This window comes from Danio rerio, chromosome 4 (assembly GCF_052040795.2).
Source record: "Danio rerio strain M-AB ecotype USA chromosome 4, GRCz13ab, whole genome shotgun sequence".
Lineage (NCBI taxonomy): Eukaryota > Metazoa > Chordata > Actinopteri > Cypriniformes > Danionidae > Danio > Danio rerio.
The window spans coordinates 60,186,260-60,198,791 of NC_141024.2; the positions used below are offsets into that span (position 1 = coordinate 60,186,260).

A 12,532-nucleotide genomic window follows, 5' to 3' on the forward strand; every position below is an offset into this window, starting at 1 on the left:
GATTAAGAGTCTCATGCTCTACCGACTGAGCTAGCCGGGCTTTTTCAAGAGCTAGACACCATTTACATCAACACCTTCACTACCCGTTACAATATTCTGCTAAATCCTGATTTCATCTTGTAACGCTGAACAGAATGTGATTTTTAACCTTTTAAAGAAGAAATTTAAACTACACACAAACACATTTTAATTGCAATTTATTACAATGTTTTGTGCAGGATACATTAGCATATTTTACATACCACTAGTTTTTTTTCTTTTAGATTTCATTTATAAAAAGTCTTACAACTTTTCACTGTAGTTTTATTCTAAACCTACAAACATAATGTCATAAACATCTTATGCATATCACCACAGGACAACAAGAGCTTGTGACATACAAAAATACTTCCTGTCAAAAACATTAAAGCCAGTTTTAACTTATCAATTTTTAACATTTTATGTCACTTTTAGGTGTACTTGACTTATCTTCATTTACAATAATATGATCTATTACCAGACCCAGAGTGTTCACTGTAAATACATGGTCTCACATTCTCATCGCTGTCAACTGCTCTTTCAAATCCAGTAGGAAAATGAACAGCTTTGACAAAGGTCAATGATATTTTGACCGTACATCCTCGAACCAGCTTCTGCATTGTACAGTTTCCAAATCTGCCAACTGCATACAGGCGATGCTGGTCATCACTGACACTGACAAAGTCTGATATCTTGAAAATACTGCCATCTTTCAAATCACAACTGAGTTGTTTCTTTTCTTTGTCTTTGTATATGTTTAGCTGTGAATGACTTCTCCATCGGCAACTATTCTGCTATAGTACCTGCCAGTTCAGGTCCCAGATAAATCTAACAATGCATGCAGTGCATTTACATCCTTTTCGGACACTGGCCTAATCTATGGGATTACAAGTGCAGTCACCCTGTCATATCTAGCATAGTTCCTTATATTATGTGTACTGGAGGTCATTTTTGTGTAGAATTACTTATTTTCAGGTGAGACATCAGATGAGCAGGCTTTAGCTATGCGTGGTAAAGCACGAGACCATGCTCCCCGTTTGCAAATCCGCTGAAGCACTGCATTGCTGCTTTTTACTTGCTTGAGCGAATAGCCATTGTAGTTCCCAAACATGAAAGCAGACGAGGCCCAGAGTGGACCCAAATTCTCTACACTTTTAGTCAAATGCAGAAGTGAATGCACATTGTAGGCCATCTGATCTTCACCATACAAAGACTGAACCGATTTAACATACAGCTCAAGAGCCTCACGAGCATGTTTAAAAGCCAGTTTTGCCATTCATGAGCTTTCCAAAAATGTTGCTGAACAATAGAATGTGGAATTTGTGGAAAAATGCTTGGAGGCTTAATTGCTAAAAGATTTCCATCCACTCTTTCAGTATTCAAACCAACATACCATGGCTTACAGTAGCTTTTGGAATCAAACCATAAAGTAGACATTTGTCTGTAACACACAGTGCATGTAATCAGGGACCATGCCATTGATCAGGTAAAAATTTTGCAAGTCCACGATAGGAGATGGTCCTTTTATGCCCAAAATGCTCTGTTCGTTACTTTTGGCAATTTCACCTATTTGCACAGTTGTGTTGTGATCTCTAAGGTCTGGCACCTCTTCCAAACAAAGATACACTCTCACAGACCCATTACCTTTTCTTACCTGAATATCTGGATGAAGACAGTGCCCACACCCATACTCTCCATTAAACTGTTTGAAATTTTGCAGTAAAGGACGTGCAACAGCATCACAAATAGCACATAATGCATAGACCTTTGTGATTTTGACTGAGTGATTTTCTGGGTCCTGCCACTGAAGTCCTGTTTGTCCAAGACTTTTGCATTCCTCTACAAAAGGTTTGAGGAAGCTAGTCATCAGTGGCTTAGATGAGCCAAACCACAATGCACAAAGTAGCACATTTTTATCTCTTTCCTCTGGGGGCAATTCATTAACAGAACATAGTAAGGGCCAAATGCTGAATTTAGATGACTCGAACACAGGCACTCCATCACAATTGAATGAGAGAGAAAAGAAAGAATCATTAAATGATTTTAGATGTTTAAAAGATTTTAGAGATATCTGTGATATTATCTGAATTTCATTTAATTATGTTTATCAAGGCTACATTTATTTGATCAAATATTTAGTAAAAACTGGAATAATGTGAAATAATAATATAGGCAAATTAAATAAATAAAGAATAATTTATTCAAACAATTCAAATCAAATAAAATCTACTTAATTGATGAGCAAATCAAGCACAATAGAATTCTTGCAATATATGATTAATATTAAGCTTTTATATTTTAACAATAATAGTTTTTTGAACATTAGTGTATATCACATTACGTTTCAAACAATTAGAAACTATCTTTCTATATGTCTGTTGTACAATCAGTTTGATTTCTCTACAGTGTTTCGAGTTCAAGCTGTTTTTTACTACCACCCTCTGCTACTTTTACAGGTAGAAATAAGATATAAGTTAGAATAGATTTAATTAGACAACTGGTTCATTGCAAATAAATGTGACACATTAGGCTTTGATTAAAATTATAGTTTTCTGGATCAAGGAGCAATATGCAAACAAATATTTTTTTTTACTACCAAATAAATAAAGTATTGCATTATGTTATATACAGTATTATTGTACTATTATTACATCGTGCATTTCAACAAAAACATACATTGTATATTACAACATCACACTATGTGTTATATACAGTTGAAGTCTGATTTATTAGCCCGCTTTTTAATTTTTTTTCCACCAATTTCTGTTTAATGGAGAGAAGATTTGTTCAGCACATTTTTTTAAACATCAAAGTTTTAATAACTCATTTCTAATAACTGATTTATTTTATCTTTGCCCTGATGACAGTGAATATTATTTGACTAGATATTCTTAAAGACACTTTTATACCACTTAAAGTGACATTTGAAGGTTTAACTAGGTAAATTAGGTTAAATAGGCAGGTTAGGGTAATTAGGCAAGTTATTGTATAATGATGGTTTGTTTTGTAGACTATGCCAAAAAAGAAAAAAAAAAAAGCTTAAAGAGGCTCATAATATTGACCTTGAAAAATGTATTCGAAATAAAACAAATAAGACTTTCTCCCAGAAGAAAAAATATTATCATACCTGTGGTAGCAAAAAAAAAATATATATATTTTTAAATAAGTACTTTTTCAAGATAATACCTCAGACTCGTTGTTTAGAAAAAGTACAAATTTTAGCTTACACTTAAAATCAAAACAAAGTATTTACTAATAGTGTTTATTATGTATCATTATCTGAAGACAAGATGTTAAAATGTAGCTTTAAAAACTGTGACCCTGACCATGACCTGACCATGTAATTTAATCCAATCACAGAAACTCAAACCGACCAATCAGCAACGGTCTGCTACCCCCCACTGTGCAAGAGGTGTGAAAAGAAGCAGGTCTCTAGCAACACCTCAACTTTTTTTATTGCTTTTTGTTCTTTTCTCTCCTATGTTTGAACTTTGAACTGAACTTTGAACACCTTGAACACTTGAAACACTGAAATTGTCATTTCTTTTGATTTTTTAAAAAATGTACCATTGACAATTGCGGTGAAATCTTTGATGCCACTGATGGAGTAGACGGGGGCTGGGGCTGGGCCTCAAGTTGTCTCGTCTCCATCACCTCCTGAGCAGGTACAGTAGGGGCAGGTTGTTGCACCGTTTGTGCTGGAGCAGCAGAGGCAGTACTCTGCTGAAAATAAATCACAAAAATACATATAATCATGAAAAAGGAAAGGCATTCTAGTAAATAAAAATAAACACATATTGACTCAAAAATGTACCTTTTGAGTGTGAAAACCACATGTGCATTTCAGCACACCTCCAAGCAAAGTCCTCTGCCCACGAGATTGCAATGGGCATTTCTCAATCTGAAAAAATCATGAAAGATATATTAAATAATTTTATACAATACAAAAAACTTTTATAACTAAATAAGAATTTTTACTCAATGACTCCCTTAATAAAGCACACAATAGCTCTGTAAATTAATTTACCACTGTTTCTAGAATGTGTTTAATATTTGTCTAATATGTAATCGTACAGTTTGTATCTCCAAAAACGAAAAGAAGAATAAAAGGAACTGGACAGGAACATTTCAGGCCTTAAAACCACATGCTGTATACTGTACTCATAATCCCTTCCCCCACCTTTTCAGATCTCTCTCATAAACGGTCAAACTTACTAAATTATTCGACGTAAATCTCAAAATACATGCAATTTAAAACACTTTAATATTTAAAAACAAGTATGACATGTTTTACACAGATACTGTACTGAATGTACTGAAGCCTAACAAGTTAACGTTACTCTGTTAAGCAAATTTCAACAAACGTTATATCATGTAAACGAAATACACACCCTTTGATAAATCTCATGCCACTTTTTTTGTCGAGGAGCTGGCCTGTTTCCCTCATTTGATGGCCAAACTCCTGTGCTGGCAAACTTTTTCAAACGTGAAATCCAGTCAGCGTCTGACATGGCTTTATGATATTTTCCAGACATTTTTCTCCTATAAATTAAACGGTTCTGAATTAAAGTATCCAAATTTGAAATACAACACACTAAAACATTAATTCGTGCAATTGTGTAGTTTTTCCTACCTTTTTTAAGAAATCACTATCGGAAAAAATCCTTTACTGTAAGCAAAACAATGCTGTGCTCTGTCGAATGATGCTGTTCGTTGAATATCACTGATGGTCAATGAACTTTTTTGACCTCTGACCCGCCTCCAGAGGACCGCGTCATTCCTTCGTGTACCTTCAGCTCAGTTCGGAAAATTGATTGACATCTGACTGACCTGTTTGACTGCACACCTAGCGGTGATTCTTGGAACAGTTCCTCCCCCCCGGCTTCAACATTGTCTCGACTCTGATTGGTCCAAATGTTGAAAATATTGAGAATTCCGGTCCGCGATTGGCTGCAAATGTTGAAGCGCTGCAACGTGATTGGTTACAATGTTGGAGCGAATCGCTCCGATTGGCTCTCATCTTCAACATTTGTGAAAAATTGTCGGACTATCCTTCGGCAGCTGTCGGGTGCGTGGGTTCGAATCCCACCGCTGCCAGGCAGTCCTTTTAGGATGCTTGAGAATGACCTCTCTGCTTGAGCAAACATACTTGTAAAGTAATACTGCATGCTTTCACTCACATCCAAACGTAGACTCCTTGGCCAAAGTTGAAGGGCTTCACTAGGAAGCTCGGCGTCCTCTCTGCTTCCGTAAAATTGGGCACAAAAGGGACCACTGCATGGAGTCATCTGGGATAGCGTAGCCAAGGGATCTAAGGCGCTGGACTTAGGCTCCAGTCTCTTTGTGGGTGTGGGTTCGAATCCCATCCGCTGCCAGGCAGTCCTTTTACGATGCTTGAGAATGACCTCTCTGCTTGAGCAAACAGACTTGCAAAGTGATACTGCACGCTTCAGCTCGCATCCAAATGTAGACTTCTTGGCCAAAGTTTAAGGGCTTCACTAGGAAGCTCTGCGTCTTCTCTGCTGTTCTGCTTCCGTAAAATTGGGCAGAAAAGGGACCACTGCAAAGATACATCTAGGGTAGCGTGGCCGAGGGGTCTAAGGCGCTGGATTTAGGCTCCAGTCTCTTCGGGGGCGTGGGTTCAAATCCCACCGCTGCCAGATGTGATTTTAAACACGGACAAACTGCTTGAGTGCGTGCGTGTTCTCAGTGACCGCTGGAAATGGTAGAGTACATTTAAGTTGGCAACTATTCAGTATAATGTGTTCTTTGAAACTCACGGCAGACTCGTTGGTGTGACAGCAACACATCCCCAAGCTCGAATCTTTTGTGAAATAACAGTTACCTTGTAATCAGGTGCTTAAATGCATTGCAGCTGGCTGCCGTTTGGAGTAGACTTCAAATGCCTTGAGGTGTGCTCTAATAGAGACAGAACTGTGCTTGACAGGAAGGTGGGAGTGCTTCCTAAACTAGTATTAAGCAGCTCTCTTTCTTTGTGGAGGAGCTCCAGCAATGCAAGGCTAAATTCAACTGATTTCCCAGCGCTGTTGCGCTACGTGAAACAAGTTGGTGCGAAAACTGCTCAGGGAAAGCAGCTTGGCAGGGTAGCGTGGCAGAGCGGTCTAAGGCGCTGGATTAAGGCTCCAGTCTCTTCGGGGGCGTGGGTTCGAATCCCACCGCTGCCAGGCAGTCCTTTTAGGATGCTTGAGAATGACCTCTCTGCTTGAGCAAACATACTTGTAAAGTAATACTGCATGCTTTCACTCACATCCAAACGTAGACTCCTTGGTCAAAGTTGAAGGGCTTCACTTGGAAGCTCGGCGTCCTCTCTGCTTCCGTAAAATTGGGCAGAAAAGGGACCACTGCATGGAGTCATCTGGGATAGCGTAGCCAAGGGATCTAAGGCGCTGGATTTAGGCTCCAGTCTCTTTGTGGGTGTGGGTTCGAATCCCATCCGCTGCCGGGCAGTCCTTTTAGGATGCTTGAGAATGACCTCGCTGCTTGAGCAAACAGACTTGCAAAGTGATACTGCACGCTTCAGCTCGCATCCAAATGTAGACTTCTTGGCCAAAGTTTAAGGGCTTCACTAGGAAGCTCTGCGTCTTCTCTGCTGTTCTGCTTCCGTAAAATTGGGCAGAAAAGGGACCACTGCAAGGATACATCTAGGGTAGCGTGGCCGAGGGGTCTAAGGCGCTGGATTTAGGCTCCAGTCTCTTCGGGGGTGTGGGTTCAAATCACACCGCTGCCAGATGTGATTTTAAACACGGACAAACTGCTTGAATGCGTGCGTGTTCTCAGTGACCGCTGGAAATGAGAGAGTACATTTAAGTTGGCAACTATTCAGTATAATGTGTTCTTTGAAACTCACGGCAGACTCGTTGGTGTGACAGCAACACATCCCCAAGCTCGAATCTGCTCAGGAGCAAGTGTCTTTCCCACGATTAGATTGCAGCATCTTAAAGTCTGCACTGGAAGTCTCTCTCTGCCATTGCTCATTTTAGCAAGAGCACCCTATAGAAACAGGAACAGTAAAAATTCACAATTAGAGTAGTAATACTCTATAACTGGATTTGAATATAATAACAACAACAATGTGGAGTCTGCTGTGATGGAATCAGTAACTTTCACTCTTTTGTGAAATAACAGTTACCTTGTAATCAGGTGCCTAAATGCATTGCAGCTGGCTGCCGTTTGGAGTAGACTTCAAATGCCTTGAGGTGTGCTCTAATAGAAACAGAACTGTGCTTGACAGGAAGGTGGGAGTGCTTCCTAAGCTAGTATTAAGCAGCTCTCTTTCTTTGTGGAGGAGCTCCAGCAATGCATGGCCAAATTCAACTGATTTCCCAGCGCTGTAGCGCTACGTGAAACAAGTTTGTGCGAAAACTGCTCAGGGAAAGCAGCTTGGCAAGGTAGCGTGGCCGAGCGGTCTAAGGCGCTGGATTAAGGCTCCAGTCTCTTCGGGGGCGTGGGTTCGAATCCCACCGCTGCCAGGCAGTCCTTTTAGGATGCTTGAGAATGACCTCTCTGCTTGAGCAAACATACTTGTAAAGTAATACTGCATGCTTTCACTCACATCCAAACGTAGACTCCTTGGCCAAAGTTGAAGGGCTTCACTTGGAAGCTCGGCGTCCTCTCTGCTTCCGTAAAATTGGGCAGAAAAGGGACCACTGCATGGAGTCATCTGGGATAGCGTAGCCAAGGGATCTAAGGCGCTGGACTTAGGCTCCAGTCTCTTTGTGGGTGTGGGTTCGAATCCCATCCGCTGCCAGGCAGTCCTTTTAGGATGCTTGAGAATGACCTCTCTGCTTGAGCAAACAGACTTGCAAAGTGATACTGCACGCTTCAGCTCGCATCCAAATGTAGACTTCTTGGCCAAAGTTTAAGGGCTTCACTAGGAAGCTCTGCGTCTTCTCTGCTGTTCTGCTTCCGTAAAATTGGGCAGAAAAGGGACCACTGCAAGAATACAACTAGGGTAGCGTGGCCGAGGGGTCTAAGGCGCTGGATTTAGGCTCCAGTCTCTTCGGGGGCGTGGGTTCAAATCCCACCGCTGCCAGAAGTGATTTTAAACACGGACAAACTGCTTGAGTGCGTGCGTGTTCTCAGTGACCGCTGGAAATGAGAGAGTACATTTAAGTTGGCAACTATTCAGTATAATGTGTTCTTTGAAACTCACGGCAGACTCGTTGGTGTGACAGCAACACATCCCCAAGCTCGAATCTGCTCAGGAGCAAGTGTCTTTCCCACGATAAGATTGCAGCATCTTAAAGTCTGCACTAGAGGTCTCTCTGTGCCATTGCTCCTTTTAGCAAGAGCACCCTATTGAAACAGGAACAGTAAAAATTCACAATTAGAGTAGTAATACTCTATAACTGGATTTGAATATAATAACAACAACAATGTGGAGTCTGCTGTGATGGAATCAGTAACTTTCACTCTTTTGTGAAATAACAGTTACCTTGTAATCAGGTGCTTAAATGCATTGCAGCTGGCTGCCGTTTGGAGTAGACTTCAAATGCCTTGAGGTGTGCTCTAATAGAGACAGAACTGTGCTTGACAGGAAGGTGGGAGTGCTTCCTAAGCTAGTATTAAGCAGCTCTCTTTCTTTGTGGAGGAGCTCCAGCAATGCATGGCCAAATTCAACTGATTTCCCAGCGCTGTTGCGCTACGTGAAACAAGTTGGTGCGAAAACTGCTCAGGGAAAGCAGCTTGGCAAGGTAGCGTGGCCGAGGGGTCTAAGGTGCTGGATTTAGGCTCCAGTCTCTTCGGGGGCGTGGGTTCAAATCCCACCGCTGCCAGATGTGATTTTAAACACGGACAAACTGCTTGAATGCGTGCGTGTTCTCAGTGACCGCTGGAAATGAGAGAGTACATTTAAGTTGGCAACTATTCAGTATAATGTGTTCTTTGAAACTCACGGCAGACTCGTTGGTGTGACAGCAACACATCCCCAAGCTCGAATCTGCTCAGGAGCAAGTGTCTTTCCCACGATAAGATTGCAGCATCTTAAAGTCTGCACTAGAGGTCTCTCTCTGCCATTGCTCCTTTTAGCAAGAGCACCCTATTGAAACAGGAACAGTAAAAATTCACAATTAGAGTAGTAATATTCTATAACTGGATTTGAATATAATAACAACAACAATGTGGAGTCTGCTGTGATGGAATCAGTAACTTTCACTCTTTTGTGAAATAACAGTTACCTTACGTAGACTCCTTGGCCAAAGTTGAAGGGCTTCACTAGGAAGCTCGGCGTCCTCTCTGCTTCCGTAAAATTGGGCAAAAAAGGGACCACTGCATGGAGTCATCTGGGATAGCGTAGCCAAGGGATCTAAGGCGCTGGACTTAGGCTCCAGTCTCTTTGTGGGTGTGGGTTCGAATCCCATCCGCTGCCAGGCAGTCCTTTTAGGATGCTTGAGAATGACCTCTCTGCTTGAGCAAACAGACTTGCAAACACATCCCCAAGCTCGAATCTGCTCAGGAGCAAGTGTCTTTCCCACGATTAGATTGCAGCATCTTAACAAAGTCTGCACTGGAAGTCTCTCTCTGCCATTGCTCCTTTTAGCAAGAGCACCCTATTGAAACAGGAACAGTAAAAATTCACAATTAGAGTAGTAATACTCTATAACTGGATTTGAATATAATAACAACAACAATGTGGAGTCTGCTGTGATGGAATCAGTAACTTTCACTCTTTTGTGAAATAACAGTTACCTTGTAATCAGGTGCTTAAATGCATTGCAGTTGGCTGCCGTTTGGAGTAGACTTCAAATGCCTTGAGGTGTGCTCTAATAGAGACAGAACTGTGCTTGACAGGAAGGTGGGAGTGCTTCCTAAGCTAGTATTAAGCAGCTCTCTTTCTTTGTGGAGGAGCTCCAGCAATGCATGGCCAAATTCAACTGATTTCCCAGCGCTGTTGCGCTACGTGAAACAAGTTGGTGCGAAAACTGCTCAGGGAAAGCAGCTTGGCAAGGTAGCGTGGCCGAGCGGTCTAAGGTGCTGGATTAAGGCTCCAGTCTCTTCGGGGGCGTGGGTTCGAATCTCACCGCTGCCAGGCAGTCCTTTTAGGATGCTTGAGAATGACCTCTCTGCTTGAGCAAACATACTTGTAAAGTAATACTGCATGCTTTCACTCACATCCAAACGTAGACTCCTTGGCCAAAGTTGAAGGGCTTCACTTGGAAGCTCGGCGTCCTCTCTGCTTCCGTAAAATTGGGCAAAAAAGGGACCACTGCATGGAGTCATCTGGGATAGCGTAGCCAAGGGATCTAAGGCGCTGGACTTAGGCTCCAGTCCCTTTGTGGGTGTGGGTTCGAATCCCATCCGCTGCCAGGCAGTCCTTTTAGGATGCTTGAGAATGACCTCTCTGCTTGAGCAAACAGACTTGCAAAGTGATACTGCACGCTTCAGCTCGCATCCAAATGTAGACTTCTTGGCCAAAGTTTAAGGGCTTCACTAGGAAGCTCTGCGTCTTCTCTGCTGTTCTGCTTCCGTAAAATTGGGCAGAAAAGGGACCACTGCAAGGATACGTCTAGGGTAGCGTGGCCGAGGGGTCTAAGGTGCTGGATTTAGGCTCCTGTCTCTTCGGGGGTGTGGGTTCGAATCCTACAGCTGCCAGAAAAGGTTTTAAACATGGCCAAACTGCTTGAGTGTGTGTGTGAGTCTCAGTGAACGCTGGAAATAAGAAAGTACATTTAAGTTGGCAACTAGTCAGTATAATGTGTTCTTTGAAACTCACGGCAGACTTGTTGGTGTGACAGCAACACATCCCCAAGCTCGAATCTGCTCAGGAGCAAGTGTCTTTCCCACGATTAGATTGCAGCATCTTAACAAAGTCTGCACTGGAAGTCTCTGTCTGCCATTGCTCCTTTTAGCAAGAGTACACTGTTGAAACAGGAACAGTAAAGATTCACAATTACAGTAGTAATACAGTGGGGAATAAACCAGAGTCAAGAGATGTGTTGATTATGTGAGTCAGTGTTGGTATGACTTTCTGACACAGAAATGAAAATAGCCTCACCATTTACTTTCCATTGTGTGGTTTTAAACCTTGATGAGTTTCTTGATTCTGTTGAGGACAAAATAAGATATTGTGATAAAAATGCTGGCTTACTTTGTGTTCCAGAAGACAGGAAATGTTTAAAACCACATGATGGAGAGTAAATAGTAAGGTCATTTTAATATTTAGGGTAAACATCCATTTCATGCTTGCCACTTTAAGCCTTCATACTAAAGTTCACTTTTTTGTTCGTTTTTGAAGACCTGATGGTGCTGAAAGAAGAGACACATCAATGGAATGAAATAAAAGAGAAACAACAAGAAATAATGACTGATGAAAAACCCACACTCACTAAAAAGACTTCATCACACGGAAAACCTCGGAAATCCAAGTCTAGGTGTAATTACAGCTGTAAACAGAGTAGAAAGAGTTTCATTCAAAAGCCAAACCTTGACCACACTAGGGAGAAACCTTACACCTGCAAACTGTGTGAAAAAAAGCTTCTATAATACAGGAAACTTAAAAGTGCACATGAGAATTCACACTGGAGAGAGGCTGTACGCATGCCAACAGTGTGGAAAAAGCTTCTATTCTACAGGAAACTTGGCAGTGCACAGAAGAATTCACACTGGGGAGAGGCCTTACTCTTGCCCTCAGTGTGGAAAGAGTTGTAAGCAAAATGGCAACCTTGAAGTCCACATGAGAACTCACACTGGAGAGAGAAGCTTTATTTGTACATAGAGTGGGAAAGGTTTTTCTCAGAAACAAAACCTTACCCTCCACATGAGGATTCACACTGGAGAGAAACCTTACACATGCACTGAGTGTGGTAAAAGTTTCCCACATAAAGGCTCACTCAAACACCACATGATAAGTCACACCGGACAGAAGCCGTTTGCATGTGCTCATTGTGGAAAGAGCTTCACAACCAAAGCTAGAATCATGAATCACACGAATGGTCACACTGAAACCACAGTGTTTACATGCAATCATTGTGGAAAGAGTCTCTCATGCAAAGACTCCATTAAGCAACACATGAAGATTCACTCAGGCGAGCGTTTTCGATGCAGTGAGTGTGGAAAGGTCTTCAAACATAAAAGAAGCCTCGTCAATCACATGAAGCTTCACAATGGAGAGAAAAAATGAGGCCTTGTCTAGCAGAGCTTAAGGCTTTCCCGGGATAGCATCTCGGGACAAGTGTGAACTCTTGAATAGATCTCAAGTTACTGGAATGAAACCCTTTGAACCTGAAGATTTAAACTCAATAACTGAAGAGGGGTGAAGATGTACCAGGTTGTGAGAGTTTCTACAGGGCTGCAAGAAAGCAAAATAACTCTATATGTGTTTCAAGTTATTATGAACTGAAAACCAAATTTGTGCACATTGCACACTGCAATCAAATGGTCTGCACTCAAAAGAGAATTAGAAAGATTAGGGAGGAGAAAATGTTTGAGGAGATGCAGAGAAAACTGTCCTACACCCTTAGATTGTGTTTTTGATTATTCACATTGTTTGATTGTC

At 41.6% G+C, this 12,532-nt stretch overlaps 3 protein-coding genes and 6 non-coding genes across 9 annotated transcripts in view; all 9 read left to right on the top strand.

Annotated features, from left to right (window-relative positions):
* Nucleotides 1-12,532, top strand: part of LOC141381800 (uncharacterized) — an 887,475-nt gene that overhangs the window by 439,894 nt on the left and 435,049 nt on the right. The window lies entirely within an intron of this gene.
* Nucleotides 1-12,532, top strand: part of LOC137491443 (uncharacterized) — a 180,319-nt gene that overhangs the window by 79,148 nt on the left and 88,639 nt on the right. The window lies entirely within an intron of this gene.
* LOC137489694 (uncharacterized) overlaps nucleotides 1-12,532 on the top strand; it is a 247,946-nt gene that overhangs the window by 2,521 nt on the left and 232,893 nt on the right. The window lies entirely within an intron of this gene.
* trnal-uag (transfer RNA leucine (anticodon UAG)) lies at nucleotides 5,597-5,678 on the top strand. Its single transcript has one exon. It is a non-coding gene; the product is annotated as a tRNA-Leu (tRNA).
* trnal-aag (transfer RNA leucine (anticodon AAG)) lies at nucleotides 6,122-6,203 on the top strand. Its single transcript has one exon. It is a non-coding gene; the product is annotated as a tRNA-Leu (tRNA).
* trnal-uag (transfer RNA leucine (anticodon UAG)) lies at nucleotides 6,685-6,766 on the top strand. The gene has a single exon. It is a non-coding gene; the product is annotated as a tRNA-Leu (tRNA).
* Nucleotides 7,427-7,508, top strand: trnal-aag (transfer RNA leucine (anticodon AAG)). The gene has a single exon. It is a non-coding gene; the product is annotated as a tRNA-Leu (tRNA).
* Nucleotides 7,990-8,071, top strand: trnal-uag (transfer RNA leucine (anticodon UAG)). The gene has a single exon. It is a non-coding gene; the product is annotated as a tRNA-Leu (tRNA).
* Nucleotides 8,732-8,813, top strand: trnal-uag (transfer RNA leucine (anticodon UAG)). Its single transcript has one exon. It is a non-coding gene; the product is annotated as a tRNA-Leu (tRNA).